Below are 11,979 nucleotides of genomic sequence, written 5' to 3'. Positions count from 1 at the left end.
CACCCTAAAGTTTACACACGTCAAACATCACTTTTTCAAATGCTATATTTGGTGAATAGTGAATAAATCATATTATTTTTTCTTTAGTCATCATGTGGTACATTACATCCCCAGAAATTATTTATCTTATAACTGGAAGTTTGTACATTTAAATTATTTATATTATTTTAAAATAATATGTAAAGTAGCTTTGTAAAAACGTTATTTCTACTTTTGTTTATTTGATCAACATGATAATATTCTGCTCATTTGTGGAAAGTTGGTATGTAAGGCAGTCAATTGCACAAAGAAACAATTTTAGATTTTAGGGCTTTCTGCATGATTAAGAAGCCTTCTTCTCTTATGTTAAAGAATCATATTGCAAACCTTTTACATTCCCAGTGATAAGTAGGTGCTTTCTCTTTCCTGTGCCTGAGAATCCAAGGGTTTCCTTTGGTAACAGAGAAAGTGTAAAAACCTCTTTCTAGCTGCATCTCTACATTAGAGTTAATGGAAGCAATATGCATGGAGAAGTTTTTTGTGTTTATTTTCTCCTAACTGGCCAATAAGTAGAGAATGATTAAATAAATTGCAGTGCATTGATACAATTGAAAATATTTAATTACTTGGCATTACAATATTTTCAAAGGTTACTCGTTACCTGGAAAATGGTTATTGTGTAATATTCAATGAGAAACAAAGCAAGTGTGATCTACCATTATTCAGCTCAACAATATTTGGTGGACCGCTGCTCTGCTGTCTGCAGAGATTCTCCTTTTGTTCCATGGGTGGGTCACATTCCCTTCTACCCAGCTCCTCCTGCATTGATGAACGTCGAGTGTATTTCCAAATGGCTTACTATAAAAAGTGCTGAGAGAGAATCTTGGTATAGATGGCTTTACATATCTACGTAATTATTTCTTTCAGATATATTTCTTGAAGTGGAGGTGTAGGCAAAATGAATAGGTGCATTTTAATTTCCTGAGTTGATTTGTAATTCAAATATTTAAGGCACTTTACCCATTGAAATCATAGTAACTTTAATTCTACCATAACCTTATGTAAAAAAATTCTGTTTCACATTTCATAAAGGAAACAGTGGGAACATTCAAAAAAATATGGAAAATATATAATTGATTTAAAAAATTTTAGTGTGATACAATCTATTTAGATATGTTTAAATATTTTTTCAGTCTAATTTTTTCAGCTATAAAATAATGCCCCTCTTGTAAGAATTTGTTTTAAATACAGAAAATTTAAAGAAGTAAAACCAGTAATAATTTTATAACCTAAAGAAGCACTCTTTACGTTTCAATGTATTTTCCCCTTGGAAAAAAATATTATACATATATATATATATATATATATATATATATATGAATCCTATGCATTATTTACATAATTGTATTGTTTTTAATTTGACTATAAATATTTATATTTTTTCATGTTGTTGTAAATCCTTTAATGACATGTTTAGTATTTTATTAAGCAGACGTGCTAGTTTGCTTACCCATTCTCATAATGATACACACTGAAATTGTTTATAGTTTTTCACTAAGGGGCCATAAGATTGGGTTAAACGGTATTTACACATTTAAAGCTTTTAGCAAAACTGCCAAGCGGCTTTCCAGCTAGGTTGTACCAGGGAAGCTTCCCAACTGTAGTTTCTAGGATTGAAAGTTTTGCCAAATCCTGTCCAAATATTTTTAAATAGATGCAAGCCTTCATGTACTGCTGGCGTGTCTTGTCTGACTTTAACAAGTTGTCTGTTCTCATAGTGCTCAATCATTCTCAGGAGAGATTTTCACTTTTATGAATATCTTTTTTTTCTTAAAGAACTTTCCATTTATTGTCTCCATCTTTCCTCAGTGGCTGTTAACTTAATTTTCCTTGCGGGACCCTCTTCCTTTGGTTGATATCTAAATGTCTGAAAATTACAAGCTTCAGTTTTTGCCCCTTTTCTTTTAACTGTTAATATTTTCTCTTGAGATGGAGTCCCATGTCTAGTGCTATCATATCCCCTAAGCTTCAGATTCACCTACAGAGTTACCACCCAACCTTCTTGAGGATCCCAAACTGAACGTATTCAGAGCAAACTTCTTAATTATCAGTTTTTCCCATTTTAGCTAACAACACTACCAATTGTCAATCTGAAGCCTGGAAGTCATCCCTGATTTCCCACACATCAAATCCATTGGCACAACATGTTGGTTTTACTTTCACTATGAATCCAAAATTTGGTTTACATTAGATCACCTTGACTTTTAACCTTTTAGTCCCTGTTAACTTCAAGAGCCTCCTAGGAACTAATTTATGCCCCATCCCAGATCTTTCCACACAGCCATGAGAGTGAATTTTAGAGAAAAAATCTAAAGCCATAACAAGCATATATGTAGATTTATAAACATGAGTGTGCATATGTGTGTGTCTTAAATAGCCCTGCATGATCTGATCTTACCTGTGTCTCCAAATTAATCTCATATTACTCTCACTCAAGTTTAAAATACTCCATGCATACTGGCCTTTTTGTGTAATTCCACAAGCCAGGCTAATTTCTCACTAAGAACCTTCTATTTCCTATCTCTCTGCCTGAAACTCTCTCCCCAACATTTTCACTTGGCTGGATACCTTTTTTTATCATTCAAGTCTCTGTTAGAATGTTAATTTCTCAAATACACTTTCCAGATGAAATCTTCGAAATAGTATCATAGAGGCAGGCCATCTCATGCTGCGTTATCGTCTATCTAACTCTTCCACTCTATTAAATTTACCTAATGATGAATGTGTTAACTAGCATACTTTTGAAATATCTCAGAATATATCACCTTATCAATAACATACATCCTTTATTGCCTCCTATTGCCACGTCCTTCCTAAGCCAGTCTCTGGACCCAGGAGAAAATTGTGCTGGTAAACCATAGATACTCATGAGGCCAGCGTGACTTCAGTCACTTATCCCTCATGATTTCTTAACCTAGCATTGGCTTCAGCATTACCAGCGGGTTCCCTTTCTGACCCAGATATATAGGGTATTCTAACTTTGTGAAAAAAATGCACATGCATTCATGTATACATCCATGCACACACATAATTTCCTAGGCTTAGTATTTGTTCCTTGTGATCTCGGATGCTATTACTAGCCTTAAAATAACTTCCATGCTTTTCTCTTTCTTCCACCGGCTGATTACCCTGAATTTGCCTTACACTTTCTTCCTCTCACAAGATTGCAAGCCTAACCTTAAATGATTTGGCTCCCTAATTCTGGTCTAGACATTTGTAATTAGCCCATGGAGCAGACACATAAAGCACACGATTCTTAGCAATCCCAAACAGTCTCCTTCATACAGAGGCACAGAACGGAGCACGAAGTAACTCAAATGTGAAATACTGTAGATTTTTAAATTTTTCTGTCATTGATCTTTGCTGAATCTTAATGTTTCTTTCTCTGCCATCAGGAAGAATGGAAAATTGTAAGAAAATTTGGTTCCTGGTATATTCTTTGTTTAAAACAATCTCATTTCACTTGAACATCTGCTAAATTATGTTTATTTCCCTATCAGCAAGTTGTGCATTCTCCTCTCTTTCTGCTATGACCACCCTGCCAGCCTGGCATAAACCTACTTCCCATCATCCTTCACATCTGCCTGACAGTGGAGGAGGCAGAAGGGCTCCTCCAATCATTACTGGCCCTTCCTTGAACTTCCTGTACCTTTATCCTGAGTATCCTTGCCTCATATCATGTGACAAGCCAATTTGTAAACCAATTATGGTGGCCCAGGGGAAGTTCACTGCAAATTGTCTTAAACAATACAAGGTTGCTCCTGGCACTGAGGGATCCCCAATCCTATCCAATCTCTATGGTTAGGAATGGAGGTGGGGTGATTCCTCTCCCCAAAATATTCAGGGTGCTATTACCAAGAAGGAGAGGGAATGAGTAATGGACAATAAAGAGGCATCCACTACAAGGACAAAGGATGTAAGTCAGAGATTACCTCTGCTTGGCTTGCTCAAAAAGAACAGCGTGGACTGATTACATTAGTCTGGGAACAACGGGAAACCTACCTTATTTTCTGAGATATTTGCATATTTGCAAAAAAGAATGCCTCTAGGTTCTCCCTTCTAGCTTCCCTCAGCTTCTGCTTTTTTCTCTCTGCTCAAGTGTTCTTCCAAGGACCACCCATCGGAAATGAAATAGCCCAGAATAGCTGGCCTTGTTGATAACATTAATTTCAGAAAGAAGCCACAGTGAGATAAGGAGAAGCCCCGGGAGAGAGAGAGAAAGGAGAGAATTAGAGGAGACTTATGCCCCTTTACTTTAGAGATTGGCCCTAGCCTCCCAAGGGTTTTTCAATTTCTTCAAAGCCTTAACAAAAATAGCAAACTCCTCTGGGCCTTAGTGTTTTGCTTCAGCATGCTCTTCTGACACTCCCTTCTCCCTTCCCTCTTCAGCTGAGTTACCCCTGCAGTTCACAGGTATCCTCTTAAATACCTACTCTCTCTCTTTCTCTCTCTCTCTCTCCCTCCCTCGTTTCCTCCTTCTCTCCCTCCCTCCTCCCCTGTCTTTATTTCTTCTGTTTTTGCAGTCAGCTTTGTGTTTCACAACTAGTTTAAGTTCCCTTGGGTCAGGCTTCCAAATCACCCTATACATATACTTCCTATCATTGATCCTAAATGCAATTTTTAAAAGATTTTTTTTTTTTTTTTGAGGAAGATTAGCCTTGAACTAACATCCACTGCCAATCTCCCTCTTTTTGCTGAAGAAGACTGACCCTGAGCTAACATCCATGCCCATCTTCCTCTACTTTATATGTGGGATGCCTGCCACAGCATGGCTTGACAAGCGGTGCTAGGTCTGCACCCGACCTGAACTGGTGAATCCCGGGCCGCCAAAGCGGAGCGTGCAAACGCAACTGCTCCATCACTGGGCCAGTTCCTAAAACAGTTTTATTGATGTGAAATTCACATACAATAAACAGTACCTTCTAAAATTACAAAATTTGATACATTTTGACATATGCATTTACCTGTGAAACCATCCAACACAATCAAGACAGTGAATATACACACATAAATCTCCAACCGTTCTAATCTTCGCCTCCTGGCTCTTCCGGCCTCCCCTCCCCCACCTCATTCAGGCAAACACTGAACTCATCTGCCTTCTTTCACTATATACTAACTTCCATATTCTTTCTTTTTCTCTAACTTACTATTTTGAAATTATTATTGACAAACAAGAAGTTGACAAAATAGTGCAGAGAGGGCCTCTCTATCCAATATCCTGCTTTCCTTAATGACAACGACTTATATAACTATCGTAGATTATCAAAACCAGGAAATTGATACTGGTGAAATGCAACGAACTACATTACAGGCCTTTCGCGGATGTTATAAGGATGTTGCCTGGATTTCCAGCCTGTGAGATTCTTTTAGATTCATTTCTTCTTAATAAGTTTCACATGGTGGTAGAAATTTACATAAAAGCAATAAAACAGTCTCGGAATCGGTAGTTCCATCTCCGTGTCTGTTGCTATGGCTTCTGCTCCTGACTCTGCCCTGCGGTCGCAGACCACTCCTAGCAAAGGATGAAGACAGGTGAAAAGGTTTCCAGAGAGCAACGTAAACCCTGTACTCTACTTTTGTGGAGAATCCGTGTTAAATAAAAAAGAGGCAAGACAACTACAAAAGAAAGCCAAGAGAGGAGTTTATCTAGATGAGAAAGAATTAAACGGCAGGCGCAGTGAGAGAAAAAGTGAGAACAACTTTGTGGATCGGATGTGGGGAGTGTTTAGTGAAAATCTCCGGAACCGCCATCAAGTAAACGAAACTGCAGAGGCGTGGAAACGTGATTTTGAGAAATGTTACTTCTGGTAATGAATTAAATAATCTTCTCTAAAATTCTTCAAGACATACCAATAAAGATAGAAAGTCCTTTTTAATTACTCATGGTTTCACATCTGTGCATCTTTGAAAGCGACCCAGTGCAGGATCTTGAGCATGTGGAGTGCTAGAAGTTTTTAGGATATCACTGAATTTACCCATCACAATACCAAGATTATACCACCACCACCACCACTGACAAAGTATGCATCCTCCTATGTTCCCAATACTGATGAAAATCACTAACATCTGCCCACTTCTGGAGAAAGAAACTTTATTTTAATCCTTGCCTCGTCCCTCAGAACCTAATTATTTATTTAATTTTCCTGTCCTACAGATTCTATTTCTTAAACTTCCTTCCCATTCATTCAGTGTCATCCATATAACTTCTGGATCCTGATTCAGGTTGCCAAACTCTCTGGCCTTTGGTACCACAACAACTTCTAAGTGCTCATATTTCCCTTCATGCTCTGCTGGCTTCCAGTCCATTCCTTACCTAGAAGCCATTATCATCCTGCTGTAACATATATCTGATGATGATATTCTGCTGCTCCAAAAGACATCAGGGACTTTTTGCTCCTTGGAAGGAGCCCAAAATTCTCTCACTTTGATCTTCTTTATCTCTGAAGCCTCATACCTCTCTATTCCCCACCTCAGACTCTTAACTCCTTGACACAGTAAACATTGCCTTCCTTCCGTTGACGTGTTCTCTCTGGCTCTTTATGTGAGACGTGCTTCACTTCTCCCCGCACTATACCTGCCTTACCTGGGCTTGCCCCTGCTCATCTTTCCGGTTCTCACTTGGGGTTCATTTCTTTCAGGACGTCATCCTTTGTCTCCTTCTCTCAATTCTTGATTATGTGTCCCTCCTGTGTGTTCTGAGCACTCTCTGGTTCTGTATGTGGTAGAGCTTGTTAGAATATATCCTAATGGCAATGTTTATCTGTCTTCTTCACCAGACAGAAAGCTCTGTAAGAACACAGATCATATATTTCTTATTTAGCATTGTGAAAAACAAAACAAAGCCCACAAAAAACAACAAAAACCCACTGTGCCTGGCTCATACAATATTCAATAAACATTGTTGGAGTAAAATTAAACTTCATATATTCTTTTTTTCTATGCAATAGCATATATACTGAATGTTAAGTAAAATGCCTGTCACTCTCCTGCTACCATGAGATGGGTTGAGACTGTGATTATCTTATATTACCTTGTTGGTGTGTCTCAGAACACAAAACCGCTGGGCTCACTATTGTGTGCTAGACAAATACATATTTAGTGCTGGCACAGAGTAGTATGCACTAAATAATAATTGCTCTCAAAGGAGTAATACAAAAGAAGATTTTTTTCATTAACTCATTATTAGGAGCACAAGAATGATCAAACGTCTACAAACAAATAATATTCTTAAGTAATTATTAAGAAGGCAATTATTTTTTCCCCAGTAAAGTTGCACTTGTTAGCTCTAGGTTTCTATTATTCAAAGACCTCTTATAATTTGCTGAGAGAACAAATTGGCTGTAATAATTATAATGTAATTTTTATAATTGGTGTCATGCTTTCACCTAGCAGACAACTGCAATATCAACTGACTATTAAATAAATGATATTGTCCAAAAAGACTTTAAATTTAGAATTGTGGACACAATCTCAGAGTTTCCACATATCAAGTATATGTTTTTGTCGTATTTTGATGTCACGTACCACTGCATTAGACTTTCCTTATTCTTGAATGTGGCTGCCTGAGATGTCAGAGGCTAAGTTATTTGCTTTTCTTTATGTTGCATATGGAAAATAATCATGATGTGCAATGAAGACAATCATTGCTTTTATGGATCTTCTTAAAAATGGAAATATAAAATGAACATAAGATACCAGAAAATAAGACATCTTTTGATGATTGAGTTCAGTTTTTTAAACTTTTATTGAAGTATAATACACATACACATATAAAGTGAATTTAATTAAAATTCAAAATTAATTTTCACAGACTTGACATAACTGTCTAAAAGACATCAAGATCACAAAACAGAACATTACCATCACACCACAAGACCTACTACCTGTGGCTTGTCCTAGTCACTGACCCCTCCCCCAGGTTAACCACCATCCTTTAAATGCAATAGATTCGTTTTGCTTGTATTTGAACTTTACATAAATGAAATCATTTAGTATGTAGTCTTTTGTCTCTGTCCTTTTCACTCAATATTATGTAAATGAGACATCCACATTGTTGGATGTGATTGTAGGTTGTTTACTGTCATTTATGTGCAGTATTCCATTATTTTCATGTAGTATAATTTATTTTCTATTCTACTGTTGATAGACGTTTCGGGAATGTCTAGGTTTCGGCTATTATAAATAGTTCTTTTATGAACATATATGCATTTCTGGGGTGTGTATACCCCAGGGTGGAATTTCTGGGTCATAGAATAGGCAGATATTTAACCTTAGTAGATACAGTTAAACACTTTCCAAAGAGGTTTGATCAGTTAGCCCACCTAGAAACAGTGTATGAGGATTCTGGTTTTTCCACATCCTTGCTAACCGTTGCTATTACCTTATTATTATTACTTTTGTTTAAACTTCATCCATCCTGCAGAGTGTAGTGAAATAAGGATACATTGTTGTTCTTATTTGCGTTTCTCTGATGATAAAGGAAGTTAATAAATGCCTTCGTATATGTTTACTGGCAATTTGGATGTGCTTTTTGCTGAAGTGTCTGTTCAGGTTGTCTGCCCATTTTTTATTAGCTGCAATGTCCTTTTCATATAGATTTGTAGAAGCTCTTTATCCTTTATTGGAATTACGTATTGCAAATGTCTTTTTCCACCCTTTGGATTTCCTTTTTTTCTCTCAATGGTTTATTTTGATAAACAGAATTTCTTCAGTTGAAAATAGAGCAATCCACTAGATTTGTTAGTATTATGGTTAGTGTAAACATTGATTTCCATAAGTCACAGCTTAAAATTAAATATTTTGAAAGCTATCTTTATAAAGTACCAAGCATTTGGACTCCGAGACCTATTTTGTTCCCTGGATCTTAAGCGTGGCATCACCTTAGGCTAGATAGTTAATTCCTCCTAGCCTCTATTTCCTCACTGTGAAATAGAGACAGGGAAAATAATAATACCTATTTCTTGGACTGAATGCAAAAATAAGATACATGAAGGTAGCAAAATTTCTATGTAAACTGCAAAGCACAACACAAGTACAACACAATGATATAGAGAACTTTGTGATTTTCCCACCATATGCACAATAGATTTTTTTTTTTTTTTTTTTTTTTTTTTTTTTTTTTTTAAAAGATTTTATTTTTTCCTTTTTCTCCCCAAAGCCCCCCCGGTACATAGTTGTGCATTCTTCGTTGTGGGTTCCTCTAGTTGTGGCATGTGGGACGCTGCCTCAGCGTGGTCTGACGAGCAGTGCCATGTCCGCGCCCAGGATTCGAACCGACGAAACACTGGGCCGCCTGCAGCAGAGTGCGCGAACTTAACCGCTCGGCCACGGGGCCAGCCCCTGCACAATAGATTTTATATGCCCTAATTTATGCCATGACCTTCAGTCAATGTTCAGCTCACAAAAATAATTAATAGATGGGTAAATGACGGTACTTTTTATCAACCCACACATATCTCTAATATTACTAATTTGAATGAAATTCCTTTAATTATCAGATCAATTATTTCTTTTCTGTATAATCAAATAAACTTAAATTTCATAGTAGTCTATGGCTGTTGTTTTGGACCCACCACTTAAGACCATGTGCCCTGGAACACATCAATTCATACATGGACTGTAGCCATGTAAACTATAAAACAATTCAACCATAAAGTATTGTCATTTTATAAAACTATATTTTCAAAGTATTTTAATATAACATTTGTGAATCTATAAGAAATGCCTGTTAGTTTATTTGTACATTCAATGAAACACTTATTTAGAATCTAAATTAATATTAGTCAGGATAGGCTGGATGATGCTTCATAAAAAATAACTCCAAACTTTTCACAATTTAAAACATCAAAGTTATTTTTCACTCTTGCAACATATCCATCTCAAGTGAGTTGCCCGCTCTGAATCCAAGCAGAAGGATCAGCCACCATTGAGAGCATTGCTAGTTGTGGAAATAATAATGGTGCTCTGAAGAGTCTCTCTTCAGAAATGATCCATCCAAGATGTGACATAGATCTTTTCATCAGAACCCATTGACCATAACTAGCAACATGGCCCCAACTAACCAAACAAGGTCCAACAAATACAAACTTATCATGTGGCTGAAAGGTGAAGAGCTGGAATATCCGGTTAACAGAAGTAATGATGATTTATACTATGCCATATATACCATACGGACTTCTAGGGAACACAAAAATAAAAAGGACATGGCCTGTATCTCTACAGTAACAAACGAAAAAGTACACTCCACTGAGATGTGTGCAAAAATAGTTCAGTCGCTACACAAAGGAAGGCATAATAAAGTCTTCTTTGATGAATGTGGAAGGACTTTAGAAAGAGGGAAATAATTGATCTGGATCTTGAAGCATAACTAAGTGTTTAACAGGAAAAATGAAATGGGATGGATAACTGTTTCAGGAACATGAAACAACATGATCAAATCCTTAGAAGTATTCATCTTCAACAAGGGAAATCTGTGATTTAGCACAGCTGGAGCACTACGTAAATAAGAGAAATGGCAAGAGAGAAAGCTGAAAAGATAGAAAGAGACTTACATGCCAAAAGACTGAGTATCCATTTTATGTTGATAAAGAGGGCAGCACTGAAAGATTTTGAAAATGAAAGAAACATGGTCAAAGTTTTGTTTTGCAAAGAATGCTTTGGTCCTAGGTAGACAATTAATAAATAGCATGAAAATGAAGTCCAGGACTCCAGTTAGAGAGGGTAAAGACCTGAGGAAAATTATATTAGTCAATATGGGGAAAAAGGGGAAAAGAGTACATAAGATATCAGAGTGCTTTGGCTTTTAGCCAGGATGGAAGTTCATATATAGACAACATATATGAACCAATGGATTTCAAAACATTGGACATCAGATGAAAAATTACATTGATTCCTGACAGACAAGAAAAAAAAGCAACATGAGTCCCACAATTGCCCGGCTTGCTACCTGGAAAGAGGTTCCAGTCTGTGGCACAGGGGGCTGGGGGACCCAGATACAGACTGATGATCTCTCTGAGTTGCAGAAGTGGAACTGAGAGTATAGGAAGGCCAATGCAGCTAGATGGGGTCTTCATGGAAGAATATCTGAGAAGAGAATTGCAGAGAGAGAAAGAGAGAGTTTTGGAGAGCTGAAAACTTTCAGCAGAACCCTCATCGTTGCATACGTGATATGTAATGGGAAATTACCCAAAGCCGAGGAAAGAGCTCCCTGAAGAGATTAGAGGACCAAAACCAGTTCCTGATCCCTCCAGTTAGGGTATAAACTCTCATAATTTATAGGGCATTGGGTATAGTAGAAGTTTTGCCTCGGATTGAGACAAAATTATTCATAAATTAAATTCTGCTCTGATACTGCCTAGCAAAGTTTAAAATAATACTTTCTGTAGGTAACATAATGATTTCCAGAACAAAGCTCAAGGGTATTTATAGAAAAACAGAATAGGCTGCACCTGGCATGTTAAACACACAATGTCTGGCATCAAGTGAAACTTAGCAGACATACAAAGAGGCAGAAAAGTACCACTCAATATGAGGAGAAAAATCAATCAATTGGAACATCCAAATTTGACACAGATGATAAAATTAGTAGACAAGAACATTAAAACAGCCACTATAGCTGAATTCCATATTTTTAATAAAGTAGACGAAAGATTGTTAAGAAGAGATGTAGAAGACGCAAGAATATATAATACATAGTAAAAATAGATCAGTGGATACGTGGAGACAGGGTGTGGGGTTAGGGCTCCAAGCAGCAGCAGGAAAAGATTTATAAAGTGCCGTAAGATAACTTTTTGGGTGATGGATATATTCATTATCTTTACTGTGGTAATGGTTTCAGAGGGATTTATACATATATCTCACACATTTTATCAAAGTATATTCCTGAAATATGTACAATTTAGTGAATATAAATTATACTTCAATAAAGCTTCAAAAAATATC

The sequence above is a fragment of the Equus przewalskii genome, chromosome 19, assembly GCF_037783145.1.
Source record: "Equus przewalskii isolate Varuska chromosome 19, EquPr2, whole genome shotgun sequence".
NCBI classification, from domain to species: domain Eukaryota; kingdom Metazoa; phylum Chordata; class Mammalia; order Perissodactyla; family Equidae; genus Equus; species Equus przewalskii.
This window is presented reverse-complemented; position numbering follows the sequence as displayed.